We start from the raw sequence: 13,792 nt of genomic DNA, 5'->3' as shown, positions 1-13,792 counted from the left end.
CAGATCAATACAGCAGCAAAGAATGCTTATTCATTGTTGTTTGCCTCTTCATTTCATATCACCCGATATCTAAATGGTGTTTGGACTTTCTGCCCTCTGACATAAGGACATTTGGTATGGCAAACCTTTGACCAGAGGTCCTAATCAATGGTTTGATTGACTCTCCCTTTGCGCTTGCTTCTGCAACACATGTACTAATATTGGAATGATAATGGGAAAATTAAATTGGCCCCTGCTCTAAAGGATGACACGCACATTCGTAAAGCATTCACTATTTTAGGCACATGTCTGGACAGAAACTTTCTTAATTTGCAAGTCTTTATTTTTTAATATATCTTTTTTTATTGAAGATTGACATTTTATGTTCATTCATATTACACGACAACACAATACATTTTGCGCCAAATTCAACACTAATGCCTCAGGAGCCTTTTACTTGTGAGTCCTCTTGACTGAATGAACAGCCCTGTCCCCTTCAATTTCTTGACTTGTACTTTTAGAAGTGGCACACTTTTTTTTTTTTTTTTTTTTAATCCCATTCTACCAAACTCAGTATTATCACTTTCCTCCTTGTTGTGCACTCCAGCGTAAACTGCTTTAAGGTGCTGTTTGCAAACATCGCTCTGAACCACAGCTTTACTTGCTTCAGGGCCTTAATCTTTAATTGGGGCTGAGCAGTGTACTCCGGATTTGGCTGCGTTTAGTTGGTTGATTTCTTTTTTGATTTCTGTAACTTTCAAAAAGTCCCATTGTGAAATACCATTGTGACAATGTGCTGCAGTGCATGAAAACCTAAAATTAATGGTAGGGAGAGGGAGGGGGGTAGGGGGGAAGAGAGAGGGTGGGAAGGAGTGAGTGAGGGAGGGAGAGAGGGAGGAGAGAGAGACAGAGAGAGAGAAAACAAAGAAAATATGGTATTTGGGGGCTATGTATTTGCATGGAAAAGATTTTGGCCTTTTAATCAAGTGGGAAGGGGCTCTGTGGTTGGTATCTCAGCCTGTTGATGCTTTGTTGAGTTGCTTGGAACATGCAAGGAAGGAGACCTGAAGCACTCCCGACCAGGTTGCATGTCTCCAAGTTACTGAAATCCCACAGACCTCCTCCCTGTGCCACAAAGTCCTGGGCACTGAGCTCTGCAGTTGTTGCCCACAGGTCGCCAAGTGTCCCAGATTTACTTTCTCAGAGTTGCTAGTTACTGCTACCCCACCTCGACCACTATATTTTCCCCAGATACTTGCTACTGTGGAGCAAGCAGGGCTAAGGAGAGGGAGAGGGGGTGTGCCTATGCAAATTATCTGCCAGTGTGCTTCCTGGGAGGTCATTCCATCTCACCAGCTGACACCTGGGCAGCGGCAGGTAATTTGGAGAACAGACATATCCGGACAGGCCACAGAGCAAAGGCTGGGCCGTTGATTGAGGATCCCTTTAGCCATGTCTCCCTAAGTTACTGAGGTCCAGAAAAATTCCACCCTCAGCTCTCATAGAGAGGTCCTTGGCCGATCAGGGCTGTGAAGGGTCAGGGGGGACTGCACACTGCCTCACCTTTTCACTGCTTTCTGTAGCGGTAATGCTTTTGCAGAAGGGGCCTGTACAAGTGATTTTGTTCTGCGCTGTGCGAAAGTCACATTTATCCACTGACATTAACCAAATTACTTGCGCTGTTCAACGCACATACATGCATAGAAATCATGTTATGTTTTTTGGGGATGGTCTAGAGGGTCCTGCTGATGATTTATTAAGCTGTCTGCTACTCTTGCTTTTACATAGTCTTCCCTGCCCAGGCATGTTTAAGGCATACTGTATGTCCCTCCATTACAATGAAAACTCTGTTGAAAGCACAGAGGTACATAGGAATGGATCTGTTAAGAAATGAAACAAAAAGTCTGGAAAAATGTCGAAACGGGTAGGATTTGGGCTTACAATTAACTGACTCACAGTCAGATGTGCTATCCCCTGACCCACTGATCCCCTTTCCTTTTGTGTAATCCTTTTGTTCTCAGTAGGGTTTTCCAAAGTGGCTTTCAAATAAAAGATCCTAGACCTGCATTTTGTGGCACACATGCCTCATATCCCGTTGCTCTTGATAAACTCACATCATCTCCCACCAATACAAGCTGTAAAAGATTTTCAGGGCTTAGCCAAGCAAACTAGACGCAGGTCGAAGGTTGAGCAATCCTTTAATCAGCAGCAAAGTTAACATTGAAATCAGCCTCAGAATCTCTTAAAGGATGGGCCAACATCTGTTGCTGGCAGCGTGCAAAGGGGCAGCCTGGGTGCTGACACCTTAAGCCATCTCCTGTTCTTGCCTTGTCCTTGATCCAGCCATGGGCCCACATACACTCAGAGGTACAGAGTGTTTCTCATGTCTATGGGTCTGCTGTGATGCTCTCACGCTTGCATCACCCAGCCATCGTGATGGGGAGGGGGTGTCGATTTGCAAGCACCCTTGAGCATGAATCTTTAAATATAATTGGCATTAAACCAAACCCTTTAGGACCAGATCAATAAAGCAGCAAAGAATGCTGATGTATTGCTGTTTGCCGCTTAATTCCATACCATCCGACATCTAAATGGTGTTTGGTCAAACGTTTGCCATATCAAATGTCCTTATGTCAAAGAGCAGAAAGTCCAGAGGTCCTAATCAATGGTTTGGTTGGCTCTCCCTTTGCGCTTGCCTTAAGGCGTCAGCACCAGAGGCTGTCCGATTGCGCCCTGCAAGCAACCAATGTTGGCCCATCCTTTAAGAGATTCTGAGGCTGATTTCAATGTTAATTTTGCTGCTGGTTTAAGGATTGCTCAACCTTCGGCCCACGTCTAATTTCCTTGGCTATGCCCTTGAAATATTTTACAGATTGTATTGGTGGGAGATGACGTGGGTTTATCAAGAGCAACGGGATATGAGGCATGTGGGCCATAAAAAACAGGTCTAGGATCTTTTGTATAAGAAAGTCTCTTTAAGTAGGGAACTTTGGACAACACTGCTGAGAGGAAAAGGATTACACAAAAGGCAAGGGGGTCAGTGGGTCAAGGGATAGCACATCTGACTGTGAGTCAGTTTATTGTAAGTCCAAATCCTACTTGTTTCAACATTTTTCCAGGCTTTTTGTTTCATTTCTTAACAGATCCATTCCTATGTGCCTCAGCAACCCATGTACTAATATTGGAATGAAAATGGGAAAATTGAATTTGACCCTGCTTCAAAGGATGACACGCACATTCGTAAAGCATTCACTATTTTTGGCACACGACAGGACAGAAACTTTCTTAATCTGCAAGTCTTTATTTTTGAATACATCTTTTTTAATGAAGATTGAAATTGTATGTTCATTCATTTTACACGACAACACAATACATTTTGCTTCAAATTCAACACTAATGACTCTGGAGCCTTTTACTTGTGAGTCCTATTGACTGAATGAACAGCCCCATCCCCTTCAATTTCTTGACTTGTACTTTTAGAAGTGGCACGCTGCTTTTGTTTTTTTATCCCATTCTACCAAACTCAGTATTAACACTTTCCCCCTTGTTGTGCACTCCAGCGTAAACTGCTTTAAGGTGCTATTTGCAAACATCGCTCTGAACTACAGCTTTACTTGCTTCTAGGCCTTAATCTTTAATTGGGGCTGAGCAGTGTACTCCGGATTTGGCTGCTTTTAGTTGGTTGATTTCTTTTTTGATTTCTGTAACTTTCAAACAGTCCCATTGTGAAATACCATTGTCACAATGTGATGCAGTGCAGGAAAACTTAAAATTAATGGTAGGGAGAGGGAGAGGGAGCGGGGGTTGTGGGGGATGGGAAGGAGGGAGGGAGGGAGGAGAGAGAGACAGAGAGAGAGAAAACAATTAAAAGCCTAAAATCTTTGCCATGCAAACACATAGCCCCCGAATACCATATTTTCTTTATGTGGAAAGGGGCTCTGTGGCTGGTATGGCAGCCTGTTGATGCTTTGTTGAGTTGCTTGGAACGTGCATGGAAGGAGACCTGAAGCACTCCCGACCAGGTTGCATGCCTCCAAGTTACTGAAATCCCACAGACCTCCTCCATGTGCCACAAAGTTCTGGGCGCTGAGCTCTGCAGTTGTTCCCCACAAGTTGCCAAGCACCCCAGATTTACTAGTTACTACTACCCCACCTCGACCACTATATTTTCCCCAGATACTTGCTACTGTGGAGTAAGCAGGGCTAAGAAAGAGGGAGAGGGGGTTTGCCTATGCAAATCATCTGCCAGTTTGCTTCCTGCGAGGTCATTCCATCTCACCAGCTGACACCTGGGCAGCGGCAGGTAATTTGGAGAACAGACATATATGGACAGGCCACAAAGCAAAGGCTGAGCCGTTGATTGAGGATCCCTTTTGCCATGTCTCCCTAAGTTACCGAGGACCAGAAAATTCCACCCTCAGCTCTCATAGAGAGGTCCTTGGCCGATCGTAGCCGATCAGAGGAGTGAAGTGTCGGAGGTGACTGTACACTGCCTCACCTGCCCTGCTTTCTACAGTGGTAATGCTTTTGCAGAAGGGGCCTGTACAAGAGATTTTGTTCTGCACTGTGGGAAAGTGACATTTATCCACTGACATTAACCAAACTACTTGCGCTGTTCAATGCACATGTATGCAGAGAAATCATTTTATGTTTTTTGGGGAAGGTCTAGAGGGTCCTGCTGGTGATTCTTTTAAGCTGTCTGCTACTCTTGCTTTTACATAGAGTCTTCCCTGCCCAGGAAGGTATACTGTATGTCCCTCCCTTACAATGAAAACTCTGTTCAAAGCACAGAGGTACATAGGAATGGATCTGTTAAGAAATGAGACAAAAAGCCTGTAAAATTTCAAAGCAGGTAGCATTTGGACTTACAATAAACTGACTCACAGTCAAATGTGCTATCATTTGACCCACTGAACCCCTTACCTTTTGTGTCATACTTTTGCTCTCAGTGGGGTTGCCCAAAGTTCCCTTCTTAAAGCGGCTTTCTTTTAAAAAATCCTAGACCTGCTTTTTGTGGCACACATGCCTCATATCCCGTTGCAGTTGATAAAGTCACATCATCTCCCACCAGTACAAGCTGTACAAGATTTCCAGGGCTTATCCTTGCAATCTAGACGTGGGTCGAAGGTTGAGCAATCCTTAAATCAGCTGCAAAGTTAAAATTGAAATCAGCCTGAGAATCCTTTAAAGGATGGTCCAACATCTGTTGCTTACAGGGCTCAATCGGACAGTCTCTGGTGCTGACGCTTTAAGCCACCTCCTGTTCTTGCCTTGTCCTTGTTACAGCCATGGGCCCACATACACTCAGAGGTACAGAGTTTTTCTCATGTCTATGGGTCTGTTGTGATGCTCTCAGGCTTGCATCAGCCAGCCATTGTGATGGGGAGAGGGTGTCATTTTGCAAGCACCCTGGAGCATTAATCTTTATATCTTTAAATATAATTGGCATTAAACTAAAACCCTTTAGGACCAGATCAATACAGCAGCAAAGAATGCTTATTCATTGTTGTTTGCCTCTTCATTTCATATCACCCGATATCTAAATGGTGTTTGGACTTTCTGCCCTCTGACATAAGGACATTTGGTATGGCAAACCTTTGACAGAGGTCCTAATCAATGGTTTGATTGACTCTCCCTTTGCGCTTGCTTCTGCAACACATGTACTAATATTGGAATGATAATGGGAAAATTAAATTGGCCCCTGCTCTAAAGGATGACACGCACATTCGTAAAGCATTCACTATTTTAGGCACATGTCTGGACAGAAACTTTCTTAATTTGCAAGTCTTTATTTTTTAATATATCTTTTTTTATTGAAGATTGACATTTTATGTTCATTCATATTACACGACAACACAATACATTTTGCGCCAAATTCAACACTAATGCCTCAGGAGCCTTTTACTTGTGAGTCCTCTTGACTGAATGAACAGCCCTGTCCCCTTCAATTTCTTGACTTGTACTTTTAGAAGTGGCACACTTCTTTTTTTTTTTTTTTTTATCCCATTCTACCAAACTCAGTATTATCACTTTCCTCCTTGTTGTGCACTCCAGCGTAAACTGCTTTAAGGTGCTGTTTGCAAACATCGCTCTGAACCACAGCTTTACTTGCTTCAGGGCCTTAATCTTTAATTGGGGCTGAGCAGTGTACTCCGGATTTGGCTGCGTTTAGTTGGTTGATTTCTTTTTTGATTTCTGTAACTTTCAAAAAGTCCCATTGTGAAATACCATTGTGACAATGTGCTGCAGTGCATGAAAACCTAAAATTAATGGTAGGGAGAGGGAGGGGGGTAGGGGGGAAGAGAGAGGGTGGGAAGGAGTGAGTGAGGGAGGGAGAGAGGGAGGAGAGAGAGACAGAGAGAGAGAAAACAAAGAAAATATGGTATTTGGGGGCTATGTATTTGCATGGAAAAGATTTTGGCCTTTTAATCAAGTGGGAAGGGGCTCTGTGGTTGGTATCTCAGCCTGTTGATGCTTTGTTGAGTTGCTTGGAACATGCAAGGAAGGAGACCTGAAGCACTCCCGACCAGGTTGCATGTCTCCAAGTTACTGAAATCCCACAGACCTCCTCCCTGTGCCACAAAGTCCTGGGCACTGAGCTCTGCAGTTGTTGCCCACAGGTCGCCAAGTGTCCCAGATTTACTTTCTCAGAGTTGCTAGTTACTGCTACCCCACCTCGACCACTATATTTTCCCCAGATACTTGCTACTGTGGAGCAAGCAGGGCTAAGGAGAGGGAGAGGGGGTGTGCCTATGCAAATTATCTGCCAGTGTGCTTCCTGGGAGGTCATTCCATCTCACCAGCTGACACCTGGGCAGCGGCAGGTAATTTGGAGAACAGACATATCCGGACAGGCCACAGAGCAAAGGCTGGGCCGTTGATTGAGGATCCCTTTAGCCATGTCTCCCTAAGTTACTGAGGTCCAGAAAAATTCCACCCTCAGCTCTCATAGAGAGGTCCTTGGCCGATCAGGGCTGTGAAGGGTCAGGGGGGACTGCACACTGCCTCACCTTTTCACTGCTTTCTGTAGCGGTAATGCTTTTGCAGAAGGGGCCTGTACAAGTGATTTTGTTCTGCGCTGTGCGAAAGTCACATTTATCCACTGACATTAACCAAATTACTTGCGCTGTTCAACGCACATACATGCATAGAAATCATGTTATGTTTTTTGGGGATGGTCTAGAGGGTCCTGCTGATGATTTATTAAGCTGTCTGCTACTCTTGCTTTTACATAGTCTTCCCTGCCCAGGCATGTTTAAGGCATACTGTATGTCCCTCCATTACAATGAAAACTCTGTTGAAAGCACAGAGGTACATAGGAATGGATCTGTTAAGAAATGAAACAAAAAGTCTGGAAAAATGTCGAAACGGGTAGGATTTGGGCTTACAATTAACTGACTCACAGTCAGATGTGCTATCCCCTGACCCACTGATCCCCTTTCCTTTTGTGTAATCCTTTTGTTCTCAGTAGGGTTTTCCAAAGTGGCTTTCAAATAAAAGATCCTAGACCTGCATTTTGTGGCACACATGCCTCATATCCCGTTGCTCTTGATAAACTCACATCATCTCCCACCAATACAAGCTGTAAAAGATTTTCAGGGCTTAGCCAAGCAAACTAGACGCAGGTCGAAGGTTGAGCAATCCTTTAATCAGCAGCAAAGTTAACATTGAAATCAGCCTCAGAATCTCTTAAAGGATGGGCCAACATCTGTTGCTGGCAGCGTGCAAAGGGGCAGCCTGGGTGCTGACACCTTAAGCCATCTCCTGTTCTTGCCTTGTCCTTGATCCAGCCATGGGCCCACATACACTCAGAGGTACAGAGTGTTTCTCATGTCTATGGGTCTGCTGTGATGCTCTCACGCTTGCATCACCCAGCCATCGTGATGGGGAGGGGGTGTCGATTTGCAAGCACCCTTGAGCATGAATCTTTAAATATAATTGGCATTAAACCAAACCCTTTAGGACCAGATCAATAAAGCAGCAAAGAATGCTGATGTATTGCTGTTTGCCGCTTAATTCCATACCATCCGACATCTAAATGGTGTTTGGTCAAACGTTTGCCATATCAAATGTCCTTATGTCAAAGAGCAGAAAGTCCAGAGGTCCTAATCAATGGTTTGGTTGGCTCTCCCTTTGCGCTTGCCTTAAGGCGTCAGCACCAGAGGCTGTCCGATTGCGCCCTGCAAGCAACCAATGTTGGCCCATCCTTTAAGAGATTCTGAGGCTGATTTCAATGTTAATTTTGCTGCTGGTTTAAGGATTGCTCAACCTTCGGCCCACGTCTAATTTCCTTGGCTATGCCCTTGAAATATTTTACAGATTGTATTGGTGGGAGATGACGTGGGTTTATCAAGAGCAACGGGATATGAGGCATGTGGGCCATAAAAAACAGGTCTAGGATCTTTTGTATAAGAAAGTCTCTTTAAGTAGGGAACTTTGGACAACACTGCTGAGAGGAAAAGGATTACACAAAAGGCAAGGGGGTCAGTGGGTCAAGGGATAGCACATCTGACTGTGAGTCAGTTTATTGTAAGTCCAAATCCTACCTGTTTCAACATTTTTCCAGGCTTTTTGTTTCATTTCTTAACAGATCCATTCCTATGTGCCTCAGCAACCCATGTACTAATATTGGAATGAAAATGGGAAAATTGAATTTGACCCTGCTTCAAAGGATGACACGCACATTCGTAAAGCATTCACTATTTTTGGCACACGACAGGACAAAAACTTTCTTAATCTGCAAGTCTTTATTTTTGAATACATCTTTTTTAATGAAGATTGAAATTGTATGTTCATTCATTTTACACGACAACACAATACATTTTGCGCCAAATTCAACACTAATGACTCTGGAGCCTTTTACTTGTGAGTCCTATTGACTGAATGAACAGCCCCATCCCCTTCAATTTCTTGACTTGTACTTTTAGAAGTGGCACGCTGCTTTTGTTTTTTTATCCCATTCTACCAAACTCAGTATTAACACTTTCCCCCTTGTTGTGCACTCCAGCGTAAACTGCTTTAAGGTGCTATTTGCAAACATCGCTCTGAACTACAGCTTTACTTGCTTCTAGGCCTTAATCTTTAATTGGGGCTGAGCAGTGTACTCCGGATTTGGCTGCTTTTAGTTGGTTGATTTCTTTTTTGATTTCTGTAACTTTCAAACAGTCCCATTGTGAAATACCATTGTCACAATGTGATGCAGTGCAGGAACACTTAAAATTAATGGTAGGGAGAGGGAGCGGGGGTTGTGGGGGATGGGAAGGAGGGAGGGAGGGAGGAGAGAGAGAGACAGAGAGAGAGAGAAAACAATTAAAAGCCTAAAATCTTTGCCATGCAAACACATAGCCCCCGAATACCATATTTTCTTTATGTGGAAAGGGGCTCTGTGGCTGGTATGGCAGCCTGTTGATGCTTTGTTGAGTTGCTTGGAACGTGCATGGAAGGAGACCTGAAGCACTCCCGACCAGGTTGCATGCCTCCAAGTTACTGAAATCCCACAGACCTCCTCCCTGTGCCACAAAGTTCTGGGCGCTGAGCTCTGCAGTTGTTCCCCACAAGTTGCCAAGCACCCCAGATTTACTAGTTACTACTACCCCACCTCGACCACTATATTTTCCCCAGATACTTGCTACTGTGGAGTAAGCAGGGCTAAGAAAGAGGGAGAGGGGGTTTGCCTATGCAAATCATCTGCCAGTTTGCTTCCTGCGAGGTCATTCCATCTCACCAGCTGACACCTGGGCAGCGGCAGGTAATTTGGAGAACAGACATATATGGACAGGCCACAAAGCAAAGGCTGAGCCGTTGATTGAGGATCCCTTTTGCCATGTCTCCCTAAGTTACCGAGGACCAGAAAATTCCACCCTCAGCTCTCATAGAGAGGTCCTTGGCCGATCGTAGCCGATCAGAGGAGTGAAGTGTCGGAGGTGACTGTACACTGCCTCACCTGCCCTGCTTTCTACAGTGGTAATGCTTTTGCAGAAGGGGCCTGTACAAGAGATTTTGTTCTGCACTGTGGGAAAGTGACATTTATCCACTGACATTAACCAAACTACTTGCGCTGTTCAATGCACATGTATGCAGAGAAATCATTTTATGTTTTTTGGGGAAGGTCTAGAGGGTCCTGCTGGTGATTCTTTTAAGCTGTCTGCTACTCTTGCTTTTACATAGAGTCTTCCCTGCCCAGGAAGGTATACTGTATGTCCCTCCCTTACAATGAAAACTCTGTTCAAAGCACAGAGGTACATAGGAATGGATCTGTTAAGAAATGAGACAAAAAGCCTGGAAAATTTCAAAGCAGGTAGCATTTGGACTTACAATAAACTGACTCACAGTCAAATGTGCTATCATTTGACCCACTGAACCCCTTACCTTTTGTGTCATACTTTTGCTCTCAGTGGGGTTGCCCAAAGTTCCCTTCTTAAAGCGGCTTTCTTTTAAAAAATCCTAGACCTGCTTTTTGTGGCACACATGCCTCATATCCCGTTGCAGTTGATAAAGTCACATCATCTCCCACCAGTACAAGCTGTACAAGATTTCCAGGGCTTATCCTTGCAATCTAGACGTGGGTCGAAGGTTGAGCAATCCTTAAATCAGCTGCAAAGTTAAAATTGAAATCAGCCTGAGAATCCTTTAAAGGATGGTCCAACATCTGTTGCTTACAGGGCTCAATCGGACAGCCTCTGGTGCTGACGCTTTAAGCCACCTCCTGTTCTTGCCTTGTCCTTGTTACAGCCATGGGCCCACATACACTCAGAGGTACAGAGTTTTTCTCATGTCTATGGGTCTGTTGTGATGCTCTCAGGCTTGCATCAGCCAGCCATTGTGATGGGGAGGGGGTGTCATTTTGCAAGCACCCTGGAGCATTAATCTTTATATCTTTAAATATAATTGGCATTAAACTAAAACCCTTTAGGACCAGATCAATACAGCAGCAAAGAATGCTTATTCATTGTTGTTTGCCTCTTCATTTCATATCACCCGATATCTAAATGGTGTTTGGACTTTCTGCCCTCTGACATAAGGACATTTGGTATGGCAAACCTTTGACCAGAGGTCCTAATCAATGGTTTGATTGACTCTCCCTTTGCGCTTGCTTCTGCAACACATGTACTAATATTGGAATGATAATGGGAAAATTAAATTGGCCCCTGCTCTAAAGGATGACACGCACATTCGTAAAGCATTCACTATTTTAGGCACATGTCTGGACAGAAACTTTCTTAATTTGCAAGTCTTTATTTTTTAATATATCTTTTTTTATTGAAGATTGACATTTTATGTTCATTCATATTACACGACAACACAATACATTTTGCGCCAAATTCAACACTAATGCCTCAGGAGCCTTTTACTTGTGAGTCCTCTTGACTGAATGAACAGCCCTGTCCCCTTCAGTTTCTTGACTTGTACTTTTAGAAGTGGCACGCTTCTTTTTTTTTTTTTTTTATCCCATTCTACCAAACTCAGTATTATCACTTTCCTCCTTGTTGTGCACTCCAGCGTAAACTGCTTTAAGGTGCTGTTTGCAAACATCGCTCTGAACCACAGCTTTACTTGCTTCAGGGCCTTAATCTTTAATTGGGGCTGAGCAGTGTACTCCGGATTTGGCTGCTTTTAGTTGGTTGATTTCTTTTTTGATTTCTGTAACTTTCAAAAAGTCCCATTGTGAAATACCATTGTGACAATGTGCTGCAGTGCATGAAAACCTAAAATTAATGGTAGGGAGAGGGAGGGGGGTAGGGGGGAAGAGAGAGGGCGGGAGGGTGGGAAGGAGTGAGTGAGGGAGGGAGAGAGGGAGGAGAGAGAGACAGAGAGAGAGAAAACAAAGAAAATATGGTATTTGGGGGCTATGTATTTGCATGGAAAAGATTTTGGCCTTTTAATCAAGTGGGAAGGGGCTCTGTGGTTGGTATCTCAGCCTGTTGATGCTTTGTTGAGTTGCTTGGAACATGCAAGGAAGGAGACCTGAAGCACTCCCGACCAGGTTGCATGTCTCCAAGTTACTGAAATCCCACAGACCTCCTCCCTGTGCCACAAAGTCCTGGGCACTGAGCTCTGCAGTTGTTGCCCACAGGTCGCCAAGTGTCCCAGATTTACTTTCTCAGAGTTGCTAGTTACTGCTACCCCACCTCGACCACTATATTTTCCCCAGATACTTGCTACTGTGGAGCAAGCAGGGCTAAGGAGAGGGAGAGGGGGTGTGCCTATGCAAATTATCTGCCAGTGTGCTTCCTGGGAGGTCATTCCATCTCACCAGCTGACACCTGGGCAGCGGCAGGTAATTTGGAGAACAGACATATCCGGACAGGCCACAGAGCAAAGGCTGGGCCGTTGATTGAGGATCCCTTTAGCCATGTCTCCCTAAGTTACTGAGGTCCAGAAAAATTCCACCCTCAGCTCTCATAGAGAGGTCCTTGGCCGATCAGGGCTGTGAAGGGTCAGGGGGGACTGCACACTGCCTCACCTTTTCACTGCTTTCTGTAGCGGTAATGCTTTTGCAGAAGGGGCCTGTACAAGTGATTTTGTTCTGCGCTGTGCGAAAGTCACATTTATCCACTGACATTAACCAAATTACTTGCGCTGTTCAACGCACATACATGCATAGAAATCATGTTATGTTTTTTGGGGATGGTCTAGAGGGTCCTGCTGATGATTTATTAAGCTGTCTGCTACTCTTGCTTTTACATAGTCTTCCCTGCCCAGGCATGTTTAAGGCATACTGTATGTCCCTCCATTACAATGAAAACTCTGTTGAAAGCACAGAGGTACATAGGAATGGATCTGTTAAGAAATGAAACAAAAAGTCTGGAAAAATGTCGAAACGGGTAGGATTTGGGCTTACAATTAACTGACTCACAGTCAGATGTGCTATCCCCTGACCCACTGATCCCCTTTCCTTTTGTGTAATCCTTTTGTTCTCAGTAGGGTTTTCCAAAGTGGCTTTCAAATAAAAGATCCTAGACCTGCATTTTGTGGCACACATGCCTCATATCCCGTTGCTCTTGATAAACTCACATCATCTCCCACCAATACAAGCTGTAAAAGATTTTCAGGGCTTAGCCAAGCAAACTAGACGCAGGTCGAAGGTTGAGCAATCCTTTAATCAGCAGCAAAGTTAACATTGAAATCAGCCTCAGAATCTCTTAAAGGATGGGCCAACATCTGTTGCTGGCAGCGTGCAAAGGGGCAGCCTGGGTGCTGACACCTTAAGCCATCTCCTGTTCTTGCCTTGTCCTTGATCCAGCCATGGGCCCACATACACTCAGAGGTACAGAGTGTTTCTCATGTCTATGGGTCTGCTGTGATGCTCTCACGCTTGCATCACCCAGCCATCGTGATGGGGAGGGGGTGTCGATTTGCAAGCACCCTTGAGCATGAATCTTTAAATATAATTGGCATTAAACCAAACCCTTTAGGACCAGATCAATAAAGCAGCAAAGAATGCTGATGTATTGCTGTTTGCCGCTTAATTCCATACCATCCGACATCTAAATGGTGTTTGGTCAAACGTTTGCCATATCAAATGTCCTTATGTCAAAGAGCAGAAAGTCCAGAGGTCCTAATCAATGGTTTGGTTGGCTCTCCCTTTGCGCTTGCCTTAAGGCGTCAGCACCAGAGGCTGTCCGATTGCGCCCTGCAAGCAACCAATGTTGGCCCATCCTTTAAGAGATTCTGAGGCTGATTTCAATGTTAATTTTGCTGCTGGTTTAAGGATTGCTCAACCTTCGGCCCACGTCTAATTTCCTTGGCTATGCCCTTGAAATATTTTACAGATTGTATTGGTGGGAGATGACGTGGGTTTATCAAGAGCAAC

General features: G+C 44.5%; 3 non-coding genes across 3 annotated transcripts; all 3 read left to right on the top strand.

Moving 5' to 3' along the window:
* The first annotated feature begins 172 nt into the window (after window positions 1-172).
* On the top strand, window positions 173-279 carry LOC138568081 (U6 spliceosomal RNA). Its single transcript, XR_011302454.1, has one exon. It is a non-coding gene; the product is annotated as a U6 spliceosomal RNA (small nuclear RNA).
* A 5,341-nt stretch (window positions 280-5,620) lies between these two features.
* LOC138568080 (U6 spliceosomal RNA) lies at window positions 5,621-5,727 on the top strand. The gene has a single exon (XR_011302453.1). It is a non-coding gene; the product is annotated as a U6 spliceosomal RNA (small nuclear RNA).
* A 5,339-nt stretch (window positions 5,728-11,066) lies between these two features.
* Window positions 11,067-11,173, top strand: LOC138568079 (U6 spliceosomal RNA). The gene has a single exon (XR_011302452.1). It is a non-coding gene; the product is annotated as a U6 spliceosomal RNA (small nuclear RNA).
* The last annotated feature ends 2,619 nt before the right edge of the window (window positions 11,174-13,792 follow it).

The sequence above is a fragment of the Ambystoma mexicanum genome, chromosome 2p, assembly GCF_040938575.1.
Source record: "Ambystoma mexicanum isolate Mex_15411 chromosome 2p, UKY_AmexF1_1, whole genome shotgun sequence".
In the NCBI taxonomy this organism is placed as follows: Eukaryota; Metazoa; Chordata; class Amphibia; order Caudata; family Ambystomatidae; genus Ambystoma; species Ambystoma mexicanum.
This window is presented reverse-complemented; position numbering and strand designations above follow the sequence as displayed.